The sequence below is a fragment of the Oncorhynchus masou genome, chromosome 9 (genome assembly GCF_036934945.1).
Source record: "Oncorhynchus masou masou isolate Uvic2021 chromosome 9, UVic_Omas_1.1, whole genome shotgun sequence".
In the NCBI taxonomy this organism is placed as follows: Eukaryota; Metazoa; Chordata; class Actinopteri; order Salmoniformes; family Salmonidae; genus Oncorhynchus; species Oncorhynchus masou.
In genome coordinates, this window is record NC_088220.1 from 26292974 (window position 1) to 26319397 (window position 26424).

The following is a 26424-nucleotide window of genomic DNA, read 5'->3' on the forward strand; positions in this document are numbered from 1 at the left end:
GGTCTAGCAGATTTGATGACATTCATTGTCTTATCATGTCTAATTGCTATCATTACCTACTGTCAATAATCTGCATCTGTATGTCTCTGTCTCCCTCTCTGTCTCCCTATCTCTCTTTCTTTTCTCTCTCTTCCTCTCTTTAGGAGCTGGAATATCTGATTGATGAGGAGAATCTAAAGGGCGTGCCAGTGCTCATCTTTGCCATTAAACAGGACCTGGTCACTGCTTCGCCCACTGAAGGACTCAACCTGCACACGTATCGGGACCGCCAGTGGCAGATCCAGGCCTGCTCAGCAGTGTCCGAGGAAGGAGTACAGATCAGTGTTAATCACACAGTATAAATGGAATTAGACAGAGTAATTGACTGGTTGATTACAGTGCATTAAGGTGCGCTTAAGCCAGAATCAGGAAATCAATGCATTCTTCAGGAAGGATTGTGTAACACAAATGAGTTTTACATTAGGATGAGGATACATATGTAAGGTAGAACACCTAAAATGCAATATCATTGTGAAAAACTTCCTGGTTGATAATATTTGAATTCGAATTTGAATTAGAACCTATTTCCTTTTACTCTCTCTCTCTTTCTCTCTCTCTCCTCCTCTCCCTGTCCATCACAATAGCATGACATGAACTGGATTTGCAATAACATTGTAAATAAGAAGAAATAAACCACCAGCCCTACTGTACCAATCCTCTTTTTCACCAGAAAGAATCACACCCACCTCTTTTATTTTTTACATTGGTTGTTATTTTACTGCACTGTGTGTGAGATACCTTATTTTAAAGAGTGCTCCAATTAAATATTTTGGCCTTAAAATTTGAACGAATGGTTTGTTTTTATATTTACAAATAGGCCCTATATTTGATTATACTGTAATTAAATGATCTACTTGCCTTAAGTTGGCTTTGTTCTCCATTTATGTGCATATCATTTCTGTTTTACCCTATATCTGGAAGTTTCCAATGGGGTGACTGTGTTTTTTTTATTTGCAATGTAACACATGGAGAGAACTGACATAAAGTCATATTGTTTGAGTCAGTCAGTCAGTTTGGTAAACACCAGAGTAGTGTATATGTATAAAGTCTGTATGAAGAGATTTTTTACATTTAAAGTGCTAGTTATATTTTCTTCTCAGTCTGTTTGGTTTTAAATCCTCTGTAAAGTGGTAAAAGTGTCAATCTTTTTCACTCCTGCTCATGGAACACCTCAGAGTTTTTAATGAAGAATAGCCCGTCTCTCCGATATACTGGTACACAATATCGTGGACGGAGGTCTTCACACCCCACTCTCACGGAGGAATTTGGCTATGTCACACACCTTCTTGTTGACTATACGACTATACACCCCTCGTTTGCCCATCACAGAAACCAGGGCCTTGGTCGCCAGGGCAACCATAAGAGATAAACTCTCGCTACGTTTGGTTCTGAGGTCAACGAATATGATCTCTTTCTCAGTGCCTGTCATATGGTCTGGTACCATTGCCACCTTCCGGCCTCCAACGGTGACCCCTCCTGCAGGAGACTTCCTCTGTCTTTACCCACCACAGCCTTCACTTCCTATGGACAGATGGCTGCCAGGATACCCCCAGGCTTGGAGGCCCAAAAGGCCTTGTTGTCATACAGGCCCATGATGGCTATGTCCTGCACAAACTAGACCCACCACTCCCACCACTCTCTTAATGGATTGTTTAGTGATAGTTGTTTTGACTGTTCAGCTGTATGTGGCTGTGTTGTGTTGACCAGCTACGCTAAGTACAAGGCAAATCTTAATTGCTAGCAAAATGGCTAATTATGTGTTACCATAGCAATAGAATATTTGATCAAGGAATTTCCATAGCAACCTGTATGCCGATTTGATTAGCCTACAGCTTAAAAAAGATACCCTTCTCTGTCTGACTAATAATATCTATTCTTGCAACATCCTGCTTGGTCACATGATATTGAAGTGAACCTGTGTTACCTACAGATGGCAGTATTGTAGTGGCTGAAAATAAAGTCATAACATCACAACCTGTGATGTGACCAATTGAAATGCAGGGAGAATGTGGTTGTGACACATCACAAACAGAAACATCACAAGATTAGCCTGTTGAATCACACATGAATCTTGGCAAGCCTTCGTGGTGATGACTCAGAGAAAAGCTACATTTCACTTCCTACACAGTCTTCTTAAACCTAATCCCATATCTCACATATAATAACCCCGGAGGAGATGGCTGCCGTTTTACAGGCTCCTAACCAATTGTGCTATTGTATGTTTTTTTGCATCCTTTGTAACTTATTTTGTACGTAATGTTTCTACCATCGTCTCTTATGACTGATATGAGAAGACTCAACTCGTACTGGACGAAAATATTTTCTTTAACGATTCATACGCTAGGATGAACTGCAGATAATGGGCAAGGCCAAAATCCCCGTCATTCGCATGAAGAAGAGACAGAGATTTCGGGCACGTAGGCCGGGGTGGGTAATCAGCCTCTACCATCAGTCCTATTAGCCAACGTGCAATCATCGTTAAATAAACTGGATGATCTCCGATCAAGACTATCCTATCAACGGGACATTAAAAACTGTAATATCTTATCTTTCACAGTATCGTAGCTGAACGATGCCATGGATAACATATAGGTAGTTGGGTTTTCCGTGCATCGGCAAGATAGAACAGCTGCCTCTTGTAAGACAAGAGGTGGCGGTCTGTGTCTATTTGTCAATAACAGCTGGTGCACAAAATCAAATATTAAGGAAGTCGCTAGGTTTTGCTTGCCTGAGGTAGAGAATCTCACGATAAGCTGTAGACCACACCGAAGTTGTTATCTATATTTTTCGCAGCTGTCTATTTACCACCACAAACTGATGCTGGCACTAAGCTGTATAAGGCCATAAGCAAACAAGAACATACTCATCCAGAGGCGGCGCTCATAGTTGCCGCAGACTTTAATGCAGGGAAACTTAAATTTGTTTTACCTCATTTCTACCAGCATGTTACATGTGCAACCAGAGGGGGAAAAAAACTCTCGACCACCGTTAGGCCACACGTACAAAGCTCTCCCTCGTCCTCCATTTGGCAAATCTGACCATAACTCTATCCTCCTGATTCCAGCTTACAATCAAAAACTAAAGCAGGAAGTACCAGTGACTTGCTCAAAAGGGAAGTGGTCAGATGACGCAGATGCTAAGCTTCAGGACTGTTTTTCTAGCACAGACTGGAATATGATCCAGGATCCTTCCGATGATATTGAGGAGTATACCACATCAGTCACTGGCTTCATTAATAAGTGCATCGAGGACATTGTCCCCACAGTGACCATAAAAACATACCCAAACCAGAAGCCATGGTTTACAGGCAGCATTTGCACTGAGCTAAAGGGTAGAGCTGCTACTTTCAAGGAAAGGGACTCTAACCGAGACGCTCATAAGAAATCCTGCTATGCTATAGACAGCCTTATAGGGAGGAGGTCAGAGGCCAGGCTGTGTGGTGCCAGGATAACAACCTCTTCCTCAACGTGATCAAAACAAAGGAGATGATCGTTGACTACAGGAAAAGGAGGGCCGAGCACACCACATTCTAATCGACAGGGCTGTGCTGGAGCGGGTTGAGAGCTTCAAGTTTCTTGGTGTCCACATCACCAACAAACTATCATGGCCCAAACACACCAAGACAGTTGTGAAGAGAGCACGACAACGCATATTCCCCCTCTGTAGTTTGAAAAGATTTGGCATGGGTCTTCAGATCCTCAAAACGTTCTACAGCTCCATCAAGAGCATCCTGACTGGTTGCATCACTGCCTGGTGTGGCAACTGCTCGGCCTCCGACTGCAAGGAACTACAGAGGGTGGTGCGTACAACCCAGTTCATCACTGAGGCCAAGCTTCCTGCCATCAAGGACTTCTATACCAGGCGGTGTCAGTCGAAGGCCCTAAAAATTGCCAAAGACTCCAGCCACCCTAGTCAAAGACTGTTCTCTCTGCTACCACACGGCATGCAGTACCGGATTGCCAAGTCTAGATCCAAAAGGCTTCTTAACAGCTTCTACCCCCAAGCCAACCTGGACTATTTGCATTTCACTGTGACACATGTGACAAATACATTTGATTTGATTTGATTGAACAGTCCAATCTACATGAATGTAGGTTTGATCAAATTGGAAGGGAAATGAGTTGAACTTTATTTACAATCTGTCTTCTGCAAATGAAGGTGATTTTGTTGTGTGCAGAAGAGAGACTGCTACCTGTAGGTTTTGATTTGAAAGCTTCAGCATAATGTTGCTGTCTCTTGGCATGATCATTTTCCACAACATGTGATTAAGTTGTGATGTCGCGCCTCTCATCGAGAAGGGGGTATCTGCATCCCAATATGGCAAGCAGAGTATTGGCAACAGGTTAGACAGTTTTGATTGAACTGTGTTTGTTTTCTTCCATTCCGTACAGCGAGAGTTTGGACTTCTGTTTTAAAGCGACAGGATAAGTCAGTCATACTTCATTGTTAGTTTTACACAAATAATTATACATTTTCTGTTATAAAACTGACAATTGTTTATTTTTTTATTACAGTACTGATGAAGGGGTGTACTGTTGCTTCATGCGTTGCATGCGTGTGCTTACTGTCACCCTTATATTGACTGTTATGTAGTAGTGGGAGGCACTGTAAAGGCACTGTAGCATAGCCCAATCAGCCTTGAGGGGCAAAAAATCTGCCCAATTAGTTGATTCACTTTCCATACAGCCACTCCTTTCGATACAACCACTCGCCCATACTCCGGTCACCATATTGGGCTGCAGCTACCCATACTTGGAGAGAGGAAGGGTTGTCATGGTAACCTTCCTCATTGGCCCCTTCACTTCTTCCGCCTCCTTCTTTTTCTCCCACCATCCCCACATCTTCTATTTCTCTTTCGCTCCACACAGGAAAACAAAACAGTATTAGCCTCCCACACAAAGAGGCTGGACACCTCTGCAGATGAACATTGAAGTGAAGTGGACATTGCTGGTAAGAACAGAGACAGAGGATGAAAGTGAGGGTGTTTGTGCTTTTTCTCTGTCCACCGACAAAAGTGAACCTCCTGCTAGAGGAGGGGGATGGCAGGGTGCTTCACCTACTGCAGAGATTCTTATCTGCTTCTAGACTTAGGGCTCTACTCAGTCTGTAAAATTGAAGCGTTACAGAATCAGCATTGAAATGTAAAGGTCATTTCATATGCAGTGTTCACCTTGAATGCGGTCTCTGCTAAGGCGAGAACATTGCCTTAAAATTTCCATCACACTCTAAAGCTGAATTTCCGCGACACAGGTTGAGTAGAGCCCCTAGTCTACATTAAGTGAGCAGTACAGGAGCATTATTTGCCAGAGTGCTCCTGTTGCTGATTGTGAATTGCATTAGAGATCTTCCTAAAATGGATTGCATTGATATTTGCTCATTGTCATTGTTTGTTGTAACCAATAAAGAGGTAGTCGGGAAGAGTATCGTTCACCTGAAGTGCAGACTGTCTCACTGTTGAGATGTGTGAAGCCACGAATGCATGTAGAATTACAAACACTCTCTCCTTCAGGGACAGTGGCTGCATTATCATTGACACTGCAACTCTGACAGCCAAGACAGCAAACCAACCAGTCAGCCATGACAGCGGCCCCCTACCTTACCTCCAGCGACCCTCTGTCAGCTGCCATGACTTCTAATCCCGTCTTGACCCTGGTCATCCCCATGACCCCGACCCCTTACCCCTGGATAGAGGAGGAGCACATGCAGGTACACACCATCCTGATTGTCATCATCTTCTGCGTGGTCTGCTTCCTGCTCCTGGTAGCCTTTGTCTACGCTTTCTGCATCCGCTGCACACTGAAGCCATCCCCCAAAGACTCCCGGCCTGCCCACAGCTGCAGTCTGGAGCGTGAGGATGCCACCTTCTGCCGCAGCTCCTCCGACTGCCAGTCGGTTGGGAACGTGGTCTGAATGGAGGCGATTACGTGAGAGAACTAGAGAGGAAGGCTGAGAGGAGAGGAAGGCTGAGAGGAGAGGAAGGCTGAGAAGAGAGGAAGGCTGAGAGGAGAGGACGTCTGAGAAGAGAGGACGTCTGAGAAGAGAGGACGTCTGAGAAGAGAGGACATCTGAGAAGAGAGGACGTCTGAGAAGAGAGGACGTCTGAGAAGAGAGGACGTCTGAGAAGAGAGGACGTCTGAGAAGAGAGGACATCTGAGAAGAGAGGACGTCTGAGAAGAGAGGACGTCTGAGAAGAGAGGAAGGCTGAGAAGAGAGGAAGGCTGAGAAGAGAGGACGTCTGAGAAGAGAGGACGTCTGAGAAGAGAGGACATCTGAGAAGAGAGGAAGGCTGAGAAGAGAGGACGTCTGAGAAGAGAGGAAGGCTGAGAAGAGAGGAAGGCTGAGAAGAGAGGAAGGCTGAGAAGAGAGGAAGGCTGAGAAGAGAGGAAGGCTGAGAGGAGAGGACGTCTGAGAAGAGAGGACGTCTGAGAAGAGAGGACATCTGAGAAGAGAGGAAGGCTGAGAAGAGAGGATGTCTGAGAAGAGAGGAAGGCTGAGAAGAGAGGAAGGCTGAGAAGAGAGGACGTCTGAGAAGAGAGGACGTCTGAGAAGAGAGGACATCTGAGAAGAGAGGAAGGCTGAGAAGAGAGGACGTCTGAGAAGAGAGGAAGGCTGAGAAGAGAGGAAGGCTGAGAAGGGAGGAAGGCTGAGAAGAGAGGACGTCTGAGAAGAGAGGACGTCTGAGAAGAGAGGACGTCTGAGAAGAGAGGACGTCTGAGAAGAGAGGACGTCTGAGAAGAGAGGAAGGCTGAGAAGAGAGGAAGGCTGAGAAGAGAGGAAGGCTGAGAAGAGAGGACGTCTGAGAAGAGAGGAAGGCTGAGAGGAGAGGACGTCTGAGAAGAGAGGAAGGCTGAGAAGAGAGGAAGGCTGAGAAGAGAGGACGTCTGAGAAGAGAGGAAGGCTGAGAAGAGAGGACGTCTGAGAAGAGAGGAAGGCTGAGAAGAGAGGACGTCTGAGAAGAGAGGAAGGCTGAGAAGAGAGGAAGGCTGAGAAGAGAGGACGTCTGAGAAGAGAGGAAGAAGCTGAGAAGGAGAGGACGAGAGGACGTCTGAGAAGAGAGGAAGGCTGAGAAGAGAGGAAGGCTGAGAAGAGAGGACGTCTGAGAAGAGAGGAAGGCTGAGAAGAGAGGACGTCTGAGAAGAGAGGAAGGCTGAGAAGAGAGGAAGGCTGAGAGGAGTTTGATAGCTTCTATATTCATTAATTAATTAACACACACACACAGAGATACTAATACAAACACACACAGATACACAAACATTAACATGCACACAGATACACACGCAGATACAAACACATACTCAGTGTACTGTATGCTCGACCTTATTGACTTGCCTGTATGCAGTCTCTTCTTGTGTGTGACTGTATTTTAACCCAATTCAGTATGTGTGTATATCAATGAAAACAAGCTCCATTAGACTCTCTCCAGTTATTCCGTCACCTTGTTTTATTTCCACACAGTGTTGACATGTTGTTCTGTTCAGTTTGTAACCCTCATTTCACCAGGTAAGTTGGCTGAGAACACATTCTCTTTCCAGCAACGACCTGTGAAATAGTTACAGAGGAGTGGGGATAAATGAGCCAATTGTAAGCTGAGGATGATTAGGTAATTAAGCAGCATCTTTATACAAGAACAAACCCAGTCAGAGGATTTGCAATAATCTGTGTTATTTTCTGGTGGATGGGTGCAGAGGGTATGAATGTGGGGGGTGTTCATCGACACAACAAAGGCCTTAAAAATGTCCACAGTCTTCTCTGCCACATGTCATTAGTACACCTCAATACAGTTCACATAACAATACACAACTTGAAAGCAACCTCCCTTTTAACTAAAATGTCCATCAAAATACTCCTGGCAGGGCAATAATAGTCCAGCTCTAATGAACTTCAATGGGAAGTGCATTTGAAAAATAGAGAGTCTGTTGCAGGGTAAAGCACTGGAACCAGAGGGAAGAGAAAGAGAGAGAAAAAGAGAAATCTTAGCTGTGGTCTTCAGGCCTGCCAGTGTACGGTCTGACTGTCTGATGGTTTGTATGTTAAAGCTTCGCAACAATGTTGCTACTAATCCATGCGATCCATAACGGGCACGGTCCCAAACAAAAACAACCACGATCTAAAGCGATCACACCAATGATTGAGTTAAATACTTTATAAACTACAAGCGCTGAAAACAAACAAAACTTCTGCAGCGCAGCACAGCCCACACAAACAAACTGTCGCGCAACCCAAGAGCCCCTCCCCAAAGAGCTGAATGAGCTCTTTTTATTTCCTCCTTCCTTACTGCTCATGGCTCTTAAAGTGGCAGTGCACAGTGAAGGCTCTGTGCAGATTTCTCCACAGACTTGTTGTTTTATAGTTTTCTGTTCAGTTAGTGCAGTAGACTTGTTGTTTTATGTATTTTCTGTTCAGTTCGTGCAGTAGGCTATGTTGATTTTTTTTTTCAGTTAGTGCAGTAGGCAATGTTTTTTTGTTTGGTTAGCGCAGTAGGCTGTATTGGTTTATAGTTTTCTGTTCAGCTAGTGCAGTAGACGTGTTGTTAAATAGTTCTCTGTTCAGTTAGTGAGGTAGGCTATGTTATTTTATAGTTTTCTGTTCAGTTAGTACAGTAGACTTGTTGTTTCATCGTTTTCTGTTCAGTTAATGCAGTAGATGTGTTGTTTTATAGTTTTCTGTTCAGTTAGAGCAGTAGACTTGTTGTTTTATAGTTTTCTGTTCAGTTAGAGCAGTAGACTTGTTGTTTTATAGTTTTCTGTTCAGTTAGAGCAGTAGACTTGTTGTTCTATAGTTTTCTGTTCAGTTAGAGCAGTAGACTTGTTGTTTTATAGTTTTCTGTTCAGTTAGAGCAGTAGACGTGTTGTTTTATAGTTTTCTGTTCAGTTAGTGTAGTAGACTTGTTGTTTTATAGTTTTCTGTTCAGTTAGAGCAGTAGACTTGTTGTTTTATAGTTTTCTGTTCAGTTAGAGCAGTAGACTTGTTGTTGTATAGTTTTCTGTTCAGTTAGTGCAGTAGAAGTGTTGTTTTATAGTTATGTTCAGTTAGTGTAGTAGACTTGTTGTTTTATAGTTTTCTGTTCAGTTAGTGCGGTAGACTTGTTGTTTTCTAATTCTCTGTTCAGTTAGTGCGGTAGACTTGTTGTTTTCTAATTCTCTGTTCAGTTAGTGCAGTCGGCTCTGCGTGAGGAAGAAGACTCAGTCATGTAGCCGGAGCTAACATTGAAAGGCAGAATACGGTTAGAGTTCAAAATGAACTAGCTACTGTGCATTCGGAAATAATTCAGACCCCTTTACTTTTTCCACATTTTGTTACATAACAGCCTTATTCTTAAACGGATTAAATAAAGAATGTTCCTACTCAATCTACACACAATACCACATAAAGACAATGCGAAAATAGGTTTTTAGAAAAAACTGAAATACGTTATTTATATAAGTATTAAGACCCTTTGCTATGAGACTTGAAATTAAGCTCAGGTGCATCCTGTTTCCATTGATCATCCTTGATATGTTTCTAAAACACTCCACAAATTTCTTTCAAGTAATTCTTTCCAACAATTGTTTACAGGCAGATAATTGGCTTTAGAAGCTTCTGGTAGGCTAATTGACATCATTTGAGTTAATTGGAGATATACCTGTGGATGTATTTCAAGGCCGACCTTCAAACTCAGTGCCTTTTTGCTTGACATAATAGGAAAATCAAAAGAAATCAACCAAGACCTCAGAAAGTTTCCGGCCTCCACAAGTCTGGTTCATCCTTGGGAGCAATTTCCAAATGCCTGAAGGTACCATGTTGATCTGTACAAACAATAGTACGCAAGTATATAAACACCCTGGGACCACACAGCCGTCATACTGCTCAGGAAGGAGACGCGTTCTGTCTCCTGGAGATGAACGTACTTTGGTGTACAAAGGACCTTGTGAAGATGCTGGATTCAACAGGTACTAAAGTATCTTTATCCACAGTAAAACAAGTCCTATATCGACATAACCTGAAAGGCCGGTCAGCAAGGAAGAAGCCACTGCTCCAAAATCGCCATAAAGACTACGGATTGCAACTGCATGTGGGGACAAAGATTGTACTTTTTGGAGAAATGTCCTCTGGTCTGAATAAAAGGAAATAGAGCTGTTTGGCCATAATGACCATTTTTTCGTTCGGAGAAAAAAGGGGTAGGCTTGCAAGCACAGGTGTGGCGCAGCATCATGTTGTGGGGGTGCTTTGCTGCAGGAGGGACTGGTGCACTTCACAAAATAGATGGCTTCATGAGGAAGGAAAAAAGTATGTGTATACTGTATGTTGAAGCAACATCTCAAGACATCAGTCAGGAAGTTAAAGCTTGGTTGCAAATGGGTCTTCTAAATGGACAATGACCACAAGCACAGAATAAGTTGTGTCAAAATGGCTTAAGGACAACAAAGTCAAGGTATTGGAGTGGCCATCACAAAGCCCAGACCTCAAACCTGTAGAAAATCTGTGGGCAGAACTGAAAATGCGTGCGAGCAAGGAGGCCCACAAATCTGACTCGGTTACACCAGCTATGTCAGGAGGAATGGGCCAAAATTCACCCAACTTATTGTGGGAAGCTTGTGGAAGGCTCCCCGAAACGTTTGACCCAAGTTAAACAATTTAAAGGCAATGCTGCCAAATACTAATTGACTGTAATGTAAACGTCTGACCCACTGGGAACGTGATGAAGGAAATAAAAGCTGAAATAAATCATTCTCTCTACTATTATTCCGACATTTCACATTCTTAAAATAAAGTGGTGATCCTAACTGACCTAAAACAGGGAATTTTTATTATGATTAAATGTCAGGAATTGTGAAAAATTGAGTTTAACTGTATTTGGTTAAGGTGTATGTAAACTTCAACTGTACATTCTCAGGCTACAGTCCACATGTGCACCACCGAGTCAGAACAGTTAGCTAAATTATGAGGGGAAAAGGGACCACATTGTTAGGGTGTGGCACATGGTCTACAAAATGCTTACTACACAATAAACACTTAGTAATGCTTTCTTAGCTACAGTATACATATCTCCCTGACATATTACATAATTTATGCAGCAGCATACAATACATTTTTGGACTCACCTTATTGTGTTGTGCTCACTTGAACATGAAGGTGGCGCGGCAGGCCTTCGTGGGCAAATTTTGTCATCAAACTTTGTTGTCAAAGTCTGGAGTTCTCTGGATTTATGGTGCTTTCAAGAAAACTGGGAACAAGGTCGAATCATGATGTTAGTGATCTTCAGGTTGGAGCTCTAAAAAGAGGCCTGAGTTCCCGACTTGGAATTCCAAGTTGAATGACCGTTCAAAACATATTTTCCCAGTCGGACCTCGTTTTTCTTCAGAGTTCACAGTTGTCTTGAACTCACTGAAGTCTGAGATTTCCCAGTTCCGAGTTTCCAGTTGTTTTGAAAGCGGCAGAAGTCATGCTGGATGGACAGCATGGCCAATGTTGAATGTTTATTCTTTTAAGCTTTGAAAATAGACTTAAACCCAGACTTGGACCACACATCCACTCCACTGAATAGCAGATAAGTTATTACTATGCAATGATTCCAGTTAGCCAATGGTGGAAGAAGTAACCAACTGTCATACTTGAGTAAAAAGTATAAGTATAATACCTTAATAGAAAATAACCCAGTTAAATTCTACTTGAGTAAAAGTCTAAAAGTATTTGGTTTAAAATATACTCAAGTATCAAAAGTAAAAGTATAAATCATTTCAAATTCCTTATATTAAACAAACCAGATGGCACCGTTTTCTTGTTGTTGATTTTTTCCAACACTCAGACATAATTTACAAATGAAGCGTGTGTGTTTAGTGAGTCCGCCAGAGGCAGTAGGGATGACCAGGGATGTTTGGTTGATAAGTGCGTGAATTGGACTATTTTCCTGTCCTGCAAAGCATTCAACATGTAACAAGTACATTTGGGTGTCAAGGAAAATGTATGGAGTAAAAAGTATAATATTTTCTTAAGGAATGTAGTGAAGTAAAAGTAAAAGTAGGCAAAAAATATAAATAGTAAAGTACAGATACCCCTAAAAACTACATAAGTAGTACTTTAAAGTATTTTTATTTAAGTACTTTACACCACTGCAGTTAGACACTGATTCCTTCCAAACAACTCATCGTTGAATTTGAGATTTCCAACTTGTGTAATGTTTATGTCCAATGGCCGATGAACACCAATACGTTTTATCTATAATTTTCCTTCATAATTTCTCTTCATATGACAAGGATTGGAAAGGATTTGCCAGTAGATTGTTGACTTGATTCATGATGATGACTGCTAGCTTGCTAGCTAAGATTTTGAAAGTATGATATTGACAGGGTCAGTCCAATCAAAGCTACAGTAGATATAACGTGATTTGACATAAATTTATCTGTGGCCAATGACCTTGAACCTTCTTGGACGGGCACTTCTTATGCAACTCTATGGCAGCACCCAAGGGGTTTGAATTTCCAAGCTCTCCCTGTAGATTTTGCAGTGACATAGTGTCCCCAAGAGTGACAGAATGCTGAGCCAATCCCTATGCTCCGTATTTTCTGATGGTTGCCCCGCCACCACAGAAAGCACTGAGTTTGACTTAAACACCTGCATTTTGGAGCTGCCTTACTCAAGAAAACAAAAAAGAGACCATGTTTGTACGTGGCTTTATTAACCCAATTATTTACTTATTTTGACATTGTTTGCAAACTGATATGTGACACGTATGAATGCCAAAAAAAACAGGCAACAACAAAAAACTGCCCCCATCTGCCTTGAATGACAGGTCGCCACTGGCCTGGACAACTTTAATCATACATAAATTCATGCACAAATCATAGATTCATACTCCAATCATACACAAAATTGCTCTGCAATAAAACAATGTCAAAGCCTTCAGCATTTTGAAACAAATATACACAAGCATTTTAAAAAAGTTATTCCAGTTTAACTATCATCCTTATCAGCCACAGTTTCAGCCTTTGCGCTAAGTGGCTCGAGGCCACTCATTAGGCCTATATTGCCATGGTGACCAAGGTTTCAGGACATGGAGCACATGGCGCTCTTCTCTGAGCAGTAGGAACCGAGCCTTCTGGAGAAGCCATGATGGAGTCATGCACGTCAAACTCTGGAGAGTCCAGCTCAATGTGACTGTCCTGTCGACCGTTGTTATGGTGGAGAGAAGCCTTATTGTGAGACTAGGGGAAAGGGAGAAAAGAGAGGGGGAGAGAAAGAAAGGGCAAGTGGAAGAAGGACAGAAGGAGAGAGGGGAGTGAGAGGATATAGGTGAGAAAGAGAAGAAAATAACAAAACATGGCGATGAAAGGTGTCAGAGTAAAACCTGAACTCCATCCTTAAGTACAAGTGAATTCTTTAGGTAATAATGCAGTAGTGACCTCCTTCTCATCTTGCTCACAGACATCTCCTCAGCCCATCATTCCTCCAGATCTCTGTCATGATACGGTGGGAACGGAAGGACTTCACATCATCCTCGTCTTCCCTTGCCACTGACCGTGACACCTGGAGCAAGGAGAGAGGGATAGATTGATGTTATGAAAAGAAAGATCCTCAAGGTTTAGCAAGACATTGAGCTAACAGTTAAGCTAAGCAGTCATGAGCAGTCAAGGCATAAAGCTCATTCCATAAGATTTGTAATATAGGCTGAGAATGGAAATACTATTATATTGACTATCTGTAATGAGCAGTTGTCATTTTTTTATTTTACCTTTATTTAACCAGAAAAAGCCCATTGAGACCAAGAGTCTATTTTTCAAGGGAGACCTGGCCAAGAAGGCAGCAACAATCAATACATTACAGAATTAAAACATACAACAATACAATACAACAACATGATCCAGCCTAAAAAAAAGCATTTACACTCCTCTGTAACAGAGTCTCCCGTCAATATTTTAAATTCATTCAGTGGCACAAACATATCTAGATGAAGCATGGATTGTAGACTGTTCCATGCGTCTGGTGCACAAGAAGAGAAGGCAGTCTTGCCTAATATTGTGAATGTCCTGGGGATTTAAGTAGCAACAACCTAGCAGACCGGGTATGGTAACTGCTGGTGGTGAAGGAGACCATGTTTCATTTGAATTGTTCACAACATAACTGTTCCTTTTTTCAACCAGATCAAACCATATCTACCCTCAAGCCAGCCAATCAGATGTGCTGTGGGCAACTCTTTCCTTAGAGCACGGTTAATGTTGTTTACTGATTGGCTTGCTGGTGGTTTATTGATTGGGTCTCAAACTGGGGACAGGCAGCCTGGGCTCCCCATCCTTATCCCTCTTCCTGTTCAGCCAGTATGTCTCAATCTCTACAACCCTGGGGGGAGGGATTTCAGTTAAAATTTCAATTAAGAAAGAGGATGACAAATCACACAAATACAGGCACAACTCATATACACACAGGATGCAGAAGCACGCGTAAAAACACACAGGGGTATTTCTCAATATGAGTACTCCTGTGCTCCACACTCTCATGATCCGAGTGTGTTCTCCAACCACGTTCTCTTGAGTACGCTCTTGGGAGGACAATAGGGTGGAGAATGTATAAAACAATACCTTTGAGAAGCACTCGCACTCCCCCTGCTGTATTACCTCATGCTGCATCTCTCCATTCACTAAACCTTCTTCCAAGACATACACAAAGCAAAAGTTTGACTTCAGAATTATCAGCTCGATATCTGAATTGTTATAATCTAGATAGCCATCTAGTTAAACAGGCAAAAAATGACTTAAAATGAATTTTATGCAAGATCATGTCAATTCTCCATGGGAAGCTAGCTAACAATTATTTGTGGCTAGTACAAGCCAGTAAGCCCTATTGACTTGTAATGGGTTTGCGATCTACGGTACATAGGTATGTAAACATGCCAAAATTAACACAACATGTATTTATTAACGTATCAAGATCATATATTGAAATATTGAGAAAGCACAGTTAAAAATATATGGCAAATAGAAAAACTGGATGGTCTTCAGAGGAAGATGGGAGGGTGTGGTGGCCAGACCTCTTCTGGCTGTAGCCGGTGGAGAGGAACCAGGCTCTGAGGGGTGGCCAGTCCTCTTCTGGCTGTAGCCGGTGGAGAGGAACCAGGCTCTGAGGGGTGGCCAGACCTCTTCTGGCTGTAGCCGGTGGAGAGGAACCAGGCTCTGAGGGGTGGCCAGACCTCTTCTGGCTGTAGCCGGTGGAGAGGAACCAGGCTCTGAGGGGTGGCCAGTCCTCTTCTGGCTGTGCTGGGTGGAGATTAGAAACCTAGAGAGGAACCAGGCTCTGAGGGGTGGCCAGACCTCTTCTGTCTGTACCTTGTGGAGATTAGAAACCTAGAGAGGAACCAGGCTCTGAGGGGTGGCCAGTCCTCTTCTGGCTGTGCCGGGTGGAGATTAGAAACCTAGAGAGGAACCAGGCTCTGAGGGGTGGCCAGACCTCTTCTGTCTGTGCCGGTTGGAGATTATTGTTCAAACGTTCAAAGATGACCAGCAGTGTCAGATAATAATAATCACAGTGGTTATAGATGGTGCAACAGGTCAGCACCTCAGGAATAAATGTCAGTTGGCTTTTCATAGAGAGGTAGAGAGAGAGTCCAAAACAGCAGGTCTGGGACAAGGTAGCAACTGTTCTGACAATGTAGCAACTGTTCTGCCACAGGCAGTAGTAAACTGGAGCAGCAGCATGACCAGGTGGACTGGGGACTGCAAGGACTCATCAGGCCAGGTTGTCCTGAGGCATGGTCCTAGGGCTCAGGTCCTCCAAGAGAGAGAGAGAAGAGAAAGACAAAGAGAGAATTAGAGGGAGACAACTTAAATTCACACAGGACACCGGATAAGAGGAGAAATAGTCCAGATATAACAAACTGACCCAAGCCCCCAGACGCAAGCTATTGCAGCTATTGCAGACACAAGCTATTACTGGAGACTGAGATAGAAGGGTTCGGGAGAAACTGTGGCCCCGTCCGACGATACCCCCGCACAGGGCCAAACAGGACCACAGCCTCTCAACACTAGGTCTTCAACCACCAACCTACTACCCTGAGACAAGGCTCGGTGTAAGCCCCCCCCAGCACAAACCCGAGGGGAAGCACCAATAGTTGCAGCTGTTGCAGACACAAGCTACTACTTTTTAGACTGAGAAATTTCAAACTACAGTTAACAAACTACAGTTTTGGCAAGGACTGTGCATGACAAGTAATATTTCCAACAATTGTTTACAGACAGATTATATCACTTATAATTCACTGTCTCACAATTCCTACGGGTCAGAAGTTTACATACACTAAGTTGACAGTGCCTTTAAACAGCTTGGAAAATTCCAGAAAACTATGTCATGGATTTAGAAGCCAAACAGGCAGGATACAACCCAACCCACTTTGCCAAAGCACAAGAAATCAACCAAGATCTCAGAAAAACAATTTGTAGACCTCCACAAGTCTGGTCCTCTAAATTTTTAAAACGCCTGAAGGTACCATGTTCATCTGTACAAACAATAGTACACAAGTATAAACACCATGGGACCACGCAGGCGTCATACTGCTCAGGAAGGAGTCGCGTTCTGTCTCCTAGAGGTGAACGTACTTTGGTGCGAAAAGTGCAAATCAATCCCAGAACAACAGCAAAGGACCTTGTGAAGATGCTGGTCGAAACAGGTACAAAAGTATTTATATCCACAGTAAAACGGGTTCTATATCGACATAACCTGAAAGGCCGCTCAACAAGGAAGAAGCCACTGCTCCAAAATCGCCATAAAAAGGCCAGACTACGGATTGCAACAGCACATGGCGACAAAGATTGTACTTTTTGGAGAAACGTCCCCTGGTCTGATAAAAAATAGAGCTGTTTGGCCATAATGACCATCGTTATGTTTGGAGGAAAAAGGGGTAGGCTTGCAAGCTGAAGAACACAATCAAAACCATGAAGCACGGGGGTGGCAGCATCATGTTGTGGGGGTGCTTTGCTGCAGGAGGGACTGGTGCACTTCACAAAATAGATTGCATCATGAGAAAGGAAAATTATGTGTAGATATTGAAGAAACATCTCAAGACATCAGTAAGGAAGTTAAAGCTTGGTCGCAAATTGGTCTTCCAAATGGACAATGACCACAAGCATACTTCCAAAGTTGTGTCAAAATGGCTTAAGGACAACAAAGTCAAGGTATTGGAGTGGCCATCACAAAGCCCGGACCTCAATCCCATAGAAGATGTGTGGGCAGAACTGAAAAAGTGTATGCGAGCAAGGAGGCATACAAACCTAAATTCATCCAATTTATTGTGGAAAGCTTGTGGAAGGCTACCCGGAACGTTTGACCCAAGTTAAACAATTTAAAGGCAATGCTACCAAATACTAATTGAGTGTATGTAAACTTCTGACCCACTGGGAATGTGAAGAAATAAATAAAAGCTGAAATAAATCATTCTCTCTAGTATTATTCTGACATTTCACATTCTTAAAATAAAGTGGTGATTTTTACTGGGATTAAATGCCAGGAATGATGAAAAACTGAGTTTAAATGTATTTGGCAATGGTGTATGTAAACTTCTGACTTCAACTGTGTATATATAGACAGCCTTCATTTCTCAGAACAAGAATAGACTGACGAGTTTCAGAAGAAAGTGCTTTGTTTCTAGCCATTTTGAGCCTTGTAATCGAACCCACAAATGCTGAAGCTCCAGATAATCAACAAGTCTAAATAAGGCCAGTTTTATTGATTCTTTAATCAGCTAAACTGTTTTCAGCTGTACTAACATAATTGCAGAAGGGTTTTCTAATGATCAATTAGCCTTTTAAAATGATCAACTTGGATTAGCTAACACAACGTGCCACTGGAACACAGAAGTGATGGTTGCTGATAATGGGCCTCTGTACACCTATGTAGATATTCCATTAAAAATCTGCCGCTTCCAGCTACAATAGTCATTTACAACATGAACAATGTCTACACAGTATTTCTGATGAATTTGATGTTATTTTAATGGACAAAAAAATGATTTTCTTTCAATAACAAGGACATTTCTATGTGACCCCAAACTTTTGAACGGTAGTGTATACATTTACACAAATATATGGGAAATTGGAAATTATACATTTTCCTTTATTATGTTCCCCTAAGCCTACCACACCTCCCCAAATTGGAGTAGACTTCAGCTTAAATAATGGCCACAATTGATTTCAAGAAATTTTGCGTAATGTGGTTGCATCATTTCTTTGCATACTTTCAGTTGAAGCATAGATGCATTGGGTAGTGCCCTCCGTGCTCCATTTCGCAAACTTCAATTTGGACACATACTCCGACCCTCCAGTGCTCGGAGCACAGTAGTATTCATTTTGAGAAACCCACAGACACACACACAAACACGCTGTGTGAGTAAGTGATAAGAAGTGTTGTTTAAATGGACAGCTGGGATGTTGATCATTAAAGTTGCAGAGAGCAGGTGGTCAGAGAGCCTTTGGTGAGAAGGTGAGTCACTGCTGCCACCTGATGATCGGCGAGCTGACTCACAAACCTTTAGCAGTCATTGACTTTAGCACTTCATTTAATGCACAGACTCATAGACAGACCAGTGATGACAGTTAAAGCCCCAACTCCAAGCTAGCGCTTGTGAATGACAGTTTAGGGTGATGTTAATTAAAATAGTTCACACAATGATATATTTGTTCTCTCGTTCTCAGATTCTCACAGAAACCTTTGCAACAAATTGGTTCAACGGCATGGAGTATCATGTTACAAAAACATCTGATTACAGAATATAATAATGTTTTGATGGCAGTGATTTGGAAATAATTTCAGTTATGATGGCCTTCGTCCTCCAGCTGTGTTGTAAGTGAGATGGCCATAAACAGAATCTCTCTCTCTCTGATGCAGTGTGGACTGTGTCGCCATGGAGACTGTAGCATGGCTTTTTATGACCCAATAACCCAGCCGCCACCATGTCACAGATGTTGTGGGCGTGGTCTTCTCTGGAGCCCCTGCCACCACCATGCATGCATCACCTATGGTCTCAAACTAGGAGGAGAGCAAAGGTTTAACCTATTACACACACACACGCGCGCACACGTAGTCCTGACCTCACAGGTGTTGACAGCAGGCTCTTCCTTGCGCAGTCTCTTGGCCACGGGTTTGGGGATCATCCCGTATAGCAGATCCTCTGTCTTCTTCGTTGCCAAGTCCAGCATCTTCATACTGTCCTCCACTTCTTCTGTTCCTCCAATCACCACAGGGGGCGACAGAGAGTAGTAACAGCACTGAGTCAATCTGACCATAGACATACAGTTGGTCGCACCCTATTCCCTTTATTGTGCCAGTACCAGGGCTCTACTGGACTCATGCATACTCAGGTCGTTGATATAGAGACCGGTTTTAAACATGGCACTCGGACTCTCCATTCTGTAGAAGTACACACACAGATCCCAGAACTATTACCTTTAGTTCAGTGAGCTAACACTGTCTAGAGATAAACATGAACATGCCTATGTTATTACCGGTATGCAGAAATGAACACCTGTAAACAGAGAGAGAGGAAAAACCAGTGTAAAGGATTGTGCATCTGCATTGCTCTGTGGAGTTTTAGGCTGGGAATCTGTAAAAACACTTTGTGATGTTAAAAGGGCTTTATAAAATACATGTGATTGATTGAGTGTGGGTGTATTAAGGTAACTTGATTAAGTAATGTTGTATCTTGTAATGTCACAGGAGGCTGCTGAGGGGAGGACGGCTCATAACAATGTCTGGAAAGGAGTAAATGGAATGGTATCAAACACACTGAAGCCATGTGTTTGATGTGTTCGATACCCTTCCATTGATTCCGTTTCAGACATTACTATGAGCCCATCCACCCCAATTAAGGTGCCACCGGCCACCTGTGAATGTACTCCAGAGAAGAACAATCACTGGCCAATTAGCTGTAAAAGAACCAGACTGCCTGATTAAAACCTCATTGGCAGCTAATGATGTGCATAGTAAATGATGTGTGCTCCCTCTCCGGCCTCGAGGTCACCAGGCTGCTCGTTAGGGCGCACACCTGTCACCATCGGTACACACATAATGACACTCACCTGGAGTCCATCACCTCCTTGATTACCTGCCCTTTATAAGTCCCTCCCTCTGGTGTCTTCCCCAGTCGTCACTGTTTCATGTCGGTGCGCTGTTTGTGTGTATTGTCTTGGTCATATATTTATCAAGTATTCACTCCCTGAACTTTCTTCCCGACTCTCAGTGTACAACGTTACAGTGTGCTATGTTGAGGTACTAATTTTGAAGCGCTGCCAAGTTTGAAGAGATAATTGGTGTTGTATAAAAATTCTGATTATGATTAACTAACGCTATTCAAGAGAAAAGGGGTAACCAACAATGATATTGGTAACCAACAAGATATTGGAATAAATGCATGGAAGTAACTCAATATGATTAGATTTTTGATGTGTGTAATAATAATTAGGTGGGTGATTATACAGTATGTGGCCTATAGTATTTATACATGAGTGAACTGGAATTGTTTTTTTTATATCCCAACTCCTCCTGAGACACCCTCAGAGAGTGGGGTCACGGCCAGGGTCTGCCATTAACAAAGGCTAAATGGCACATTAACAGATTTTTCACCCCGTCGGCTCGGGGATTCGAACTAGCTACCTGTTTGGTTACTACCCCAGCACTCTAACTGCTAGGCTACCCGCCGCCCAGTGTGTGTGTCTCTTACACAGGGGCTCCCAGGAAGATGACGGACTCCGACTCAGTCACGTATCTCATCTGACCCTTCAGTTTCAGACAGCGGCTGCTATCCCTGCGTCAAAAACACACACACAAACACACATTTAGGCAGCCCCCCCTCACCTCTCTGATTCAGAGGGGTTGGGTTAAATGTGGGAGACACATTTCAGTTGAAGGCATTCAGTTGTAGAACTGACTAGGTATCCCCCTTTCCTCGGGGTTAGGTTAGTGTTGGTGTGAGAGTGTTTCTCAATCCTGGTGCTGGGGACTCAAAGGTGTGCACATTTTGGCATGGATAGCTAAGATTATAGCATGGATAGCTAAGTTTTTAGCATGGATAGCTAAGCTTTTAGCATGGATAGCTAAGCTTTTAGCATGGATAGCTAAGCTTATAGCATGGATAGCTTTAGTGTGGCTTTAGCACACTGATACAGTACAGTAATTGTGTGTTAATAAATATTAATTTGTTACTCAAATTACTAACAAAGTACTTTGTTCCTTTACAACGAGGCAATGCTGATGATAGCAAATATCCAGATGATATCAGAGTGGTCTTCAGGGGAGGAGAAGACTGATGGTTTACCTGTCTTAAGGCAATGTTGAAGGGGAAGACTTCGATGAAGCTGGTGATAGGCAGAGTCTCCAGCTCCTCCTCATCCTCTTTCATGATGTAACAGCAAGGGGTTGTTAAAATTTAACCGGGAAGAAAATACAAACATCACAGGCCATTTAGAAAACCCCACATCACTTCCTCATGCACTCTACACATGACATATCATGTCAACTATAACCAGGTTTCCATCCAACCTTTTACACAGATTACAGTACACGTCGGCAAAAAAATGTAATGACAAATCTAAATTATCTCGCTATTTTGTCCATAATAATCTCATCATGTAGGCTATACCCGCACGGTATCTGCCAGCTGTTGGCTAAGGCACACTTGCAAAACCATAGTGGGCACATTTGCTATATAACACAACATTTTTAGTGACAAATCATAAGTAGAGTTGAAAATGCACTTGGAAACCCATTTAACTTGTATTTTTTTATCCTGTTCATAGGAATTTAAGTGCAAAAGTTATTTTTATGTTTTATGTTGTTCATGTTGTCACGCACAGACTTTAATCCATAACAAGTCGATTTGATGGAAACACATATCTGGTTGGGAAATTCGCATATTGTTTTATTTTCAAAAATCTGTCGCCAACTGTATGGTAACCTAGCTCTAGCTAGTGAAACTTTTTGAAAAGCTCTACATACAGTTAAAGTTTACATATACACTAGCCAAATACATTTAAACTCAGTTTTTCACAATTCATGACATTTAATCCAAGTAAAAATTCCTTGTTTTAGGTCAGTTATGATTACCACCTTATTTTAAGAATGTGAAATGTCAGAATAATAGTATAGAAAATGATTTATTTCAGCTTTTATTTCTTTCATCATAACCCGAGTGGGTCAGAAGTTTACATACACTCAGTTAGTATTTGGTAGCATTGCCTTTAAATTGTTTAACTTGGGTCAAACATTTTGGGTAGCCTTCCACAAGCTTCCCACAATATGTTGGGTTAACTATTCCCCCTGACAGAGCTGGTGTAACTGAGTCAGGTTTGTACGCTTCCTTGCTCTCACACGCATTTTCAGTTCTGCCCACACATTTTCTATGGGATTGAGGTCAGGGCTTTGTGATGGCCACTCCAATAGCTATGCTTAGGGTCATTGTCCATTTGTAAGACCCAAACTTTAACTTCCTGGCTGATGTCTTGAGATGTTGCTTCAATATATCCACATAATCTTCCTTTCTCATGATGCCATCTATTTTGTGAAGTGCACCAGTCCCTCCTGCAGCAAAGCACCCCCATAACATGATGCTGCGCCACACCTGTGCTTCACAATTGGGATGGTGTTCTTCGGCACAATCCGTCCTGGCTGAATGCCCACCCTAGCACGGCCACTGCGGGGAGCTTGCACAGAGCGCACCGGGCTGTGGCTACGCACCAAAGGCATGTTGCGCAGAACCGGATAACACGGTGCTTGACCAGTCATTCTCTCCCCACGGTAAGCACGGGGAGTTGGCTCAGGTCTACAACCTGACTCCGCCAATCTCACCGTGTGCCCCCAATTTTTGTTTGCTTCGTTGCCGTGACTCCCTTGCTGCTTCCAGCTGTTCCCATGGGAGGCGATCCCTTCCGGCCAGGATCTCCTCCCACGTCCAGGATCCTTTGCCGCCCAGGATGTCCTCCCATGTCTAGTCCTCCTGACCACGCTGCTTGGTCCATTTGTGGTGGGATCTTCTGTAACGTCTGTCGTCGGAAGGAGACCAAGGTGCAGCATGGTAAGTGTTCATGATTCTTTATTTACTCAGAACACCAAACCAAAACAACATAAGAATAATGAATGTCACGTTCTGTAGGCTACACAGAGCTAACAAAAAACAAGATCCCACATTCACCAAAAGGAGAATGACAACTTATATGTGATCCCCAATCAGAAACAACGATAAACAGCTGATTGGGAACCATACTCGGCAAAAAAAACAAAGAAATAGAAAACATAGAAATAAAGAAACTAGAATGCCCACCCTAGTCACACCCTGGCCTAACCAAAATAGAGAATAAAAGCCTCTCTATGGCCAGGGCGTGACAACGTCCATCTCTAGGAGACAGAACCCGTCTCCTTCCTGAGCGGTATGACGGCTGCGTGGTCCCATGGTGTTTATACTTGCGTACTATTGTTTGTGCAGATGAACGTGGTACCTTCAAAGGATGAACCAGACTTGTGGAGGTCCACATTTTTTTTGCTGAGGTCTTGGCTGATTTCTTTTGATTTTACCATAATGTCAAGCAAAGAGGCACTGAGTTTGAAGGTAGGCCTTGAAATACATCCACAGGTACACCTCCAATTGACTCAAATTATGTCAATTATCCTATCAGAAGCTTCTAAAGCCATGACATAATTTACTGGAATTTTCCAAGCTGTTTAAATGCACAGTCAACTTAGTGTATGTAAACTTCTGACCCACTGGAATTGTGATACAGTGAATTATGAGTGAAATAATCTGTCTGTAAACAATTGTTCAAAAAATTACTTATGTCAGATGTCCTAACTGACTTGCCAAAACTGTAGTTTGTTAATAAGAAATTTGTGGAGTGGTTGAAAAACGAGTTTTAATGACTCCAAGCTTTGCGTATGCAAACCTCCGACTTCAACTGTGGCTGAAATCCATGATTATCAATTTTATGACTTCAGAGTTACAAATGTGACATTTATGAATCTAATGCAGGTTGATTTGTTTAAAAAGTGTTTCTGACCTCATGGTGACGTGTGAGTAGTCCCCTGTTCAGACAGCACCTCCAAGTGGATGTCTGTGTCGTAGAACTGTTTCTCCATCTGCCTCAACTGGCCTATGGTGTAGTGCAGGTAGCCTGTATGCTTACTCCTACAGGACACAGAGGGAAGGGGAGGGGTGAGAGTGTCTTTGGTGAATGGTTGGTGGAGTAATACTGTTATCTCTCTCATCTCTCTCTCTTTCTCCTCTCTCTCTCTCTCCTCTCTCTTCTCTCTGTCTCCTCTCTCTCTTCTCTCGCTCTCTCTTTTTTCTTATCTCTGTCTCCTCTCTCCTCACTCTCCTTCTCTCTGTCTCCTCTCTCCCTCTCTCTCTCCTCTCTCTGTCTCCTCTCTCTCTCCCCATCTCTCTCTCCCCTCTCTTTCTCTCCTCTGTCATTTACATTTCAATTTAAGGGGCATTGTTGGCATGGGAAACATATGTTTGCATTGCCAAAGCAAGTGAAATAAATAAACAATACAAAATTAGCAGTAAACATTACAATCACAAAGACATTGTCCTATTAAGTCCATATACAGTGCTACAATGATGTGTAAATAGTTAAAGTACAAAAGGAAAATGAATTAAAATATATATATATAACTTGTTTCGACAATGGTTTCCCTTTTCCTGTGGAAACAGATCATACATCTTCCTGCTATGATTGCACACTGTAGTATTTCACCCAATAATATATGGGAGTTTATCAAAATTGGATTTGTTTTCAAATTCTTTGTGGGTCTGTGTAATCTGAGGGAAATATGTGTCTCTATGGTCATACATTTGGCAGGAGGTTAAAAAGTGCAGCTCAGTTTCCACCTAATTTTGTGGGTAGTGTACATATAGCCTGTGTTCTCTTCAGAGCCAGGTCTGCCTTTGGCGGCCTTTCTCAATAGCAAGGCTACACTCACTGAGTCTGTACATAGTCAAATTTCAGGTATTCTGCCACATGTACTCTCTGTTTAGGGAGAGTAAATAGCATTCTAGTTTGCTCAGTTTTTTTGTAAAGTCTTTCCAATGTAATTATACTTTTGTTTTCTCATGATTTGGTTGGGTCTAATTGTGTTGCTGTCCTGGGGCTCTGTGGGGTCTTTTTGTGAACAGAGCACTAGCTTGCTTAGGGGACTCTTCTCCAGGTTTATCTCTCTGTAGGTGATGTATTTGTTATGGAAGGTTTGGGAATCGCTTCCTTTTAGGTGGTTGTACAATTTAAAGTCTCTTTTCTGGATTTTGATAATTAGTGGGTATTGGCCTAATTCTACTCTGCATGCATTATTTAGTGTTTTACGTTGTACACAGAGGATATTTTTTACAGAACTCTGCATGCAGTCTCAATTTGGTGGTTGTCCCATTTTGTGAATTCTTTATTGGTGAGCGGACCCCAGACCTCACAACCACAAAGGGTAATTGGTTCTATAACTGTTCAAATATTTTTAGCCAGATCCTAATTGGTATGTCGAATTTTAATGTTCCTTTTGATGGCATATAAGGCCCTTCTTGCCTTGTCTCTCAGATCGATCAAAGATGTGTGGAAGTTACATGTGGCGCTGATGTTTAGGCGGAGGTATGTATAGTTTTTTGTGTGCTCTAGCGCTACGGTGTCTAGATGGAATTTGTATTTGTAGTCCTGGCGACTGGACCTTTTTTGGAACACCATTATTTTGGTCTTTCTGAGATTTACTGTCAGGGCCCAAGTCTGACAGAATCTGTGCAGAAGATCTAGGTGCTGCTGGAGGCCCTCCTTGGTTGGGGATCATCAGCAAACAGTAGACATTTGACTTCAGATTCCAGTATGGTGAGGCCGGGTGCTGCAGACTATTCTAGTGCCCTCACCAATTTGTTGATATATATGTTGAAGAGGGTGGGGCTTAAACTGCATCGCTGTCTCACCCCCGGCCTTCTGGAAAGAAATGTGGGTGTTTTTTGCCAATTTTAACCACACACTTGCTGTTGGTGTACATGGATTTTCTGTTGTATGTTTTTCCCCCAACACCACTTTCCATAAATTTGTATTGAATACCCTCATGCCAAATTGAGTCAATTTTTTTTTTTACATCAACAAAGCATGAGAAGACTTTGCCTTTGTTGTGGTTTGCTTGTTTGTCAATGTGCAGGGTGAATACGTGGTCTGTCGTACGGTAATTTGGTAAAAAGCCAATGTGACATTTGCTCAGTACGTTGTTTTCGCTGAGGAAATGTATGAGTCTGCTGTTAATGATAATACAGAGGATTTTCCAAAGGTTGCTGTTGACGCATATCCCATGGTAGTTGTTGGGGTCAAATTTGTCTCCACTTTTCTGAATTGGGGTGGTCAGTCCTTGGTTCCAAATATTGGAGAAGATGCCAAAGCTTAGGATGATGTTAAAGAG

General features: G+C 42.6%; 1 protein-coding gene across 1 annotated transcript in view; it reads right to left on the reverse strand.

Moving 5' to 3' along the window:
- Window positions 1–12673: 12673 nt before the first annotated feature.
- Window positions 12674–26424, reverse strand: part of LOC135545734 (cell surface glycoprotein 1-like) — a 40184-nt gene continuing 26433 nt past the window's right edge. The window contains exons 5-10 of the mRNA XM_064973558.1: window positions 24042–24169; window positions 21311–21387; window positions 20717–20800; window positions 19089–19522; window positions 13748–14352; window positions 12674–13542 (exon numbers count right to left, since the gene is read on the reverse strand). The gene's annotated coding sequence lies outside the window, so the exon portion shown is untranslated. The remainder of the gene's footprint in view (window positions 13543–13747; window positions 14353–19088; window positions 19523–20716; window positions 20801–21310; window positions 21388–24041; window positions 24170–26424) is intronic.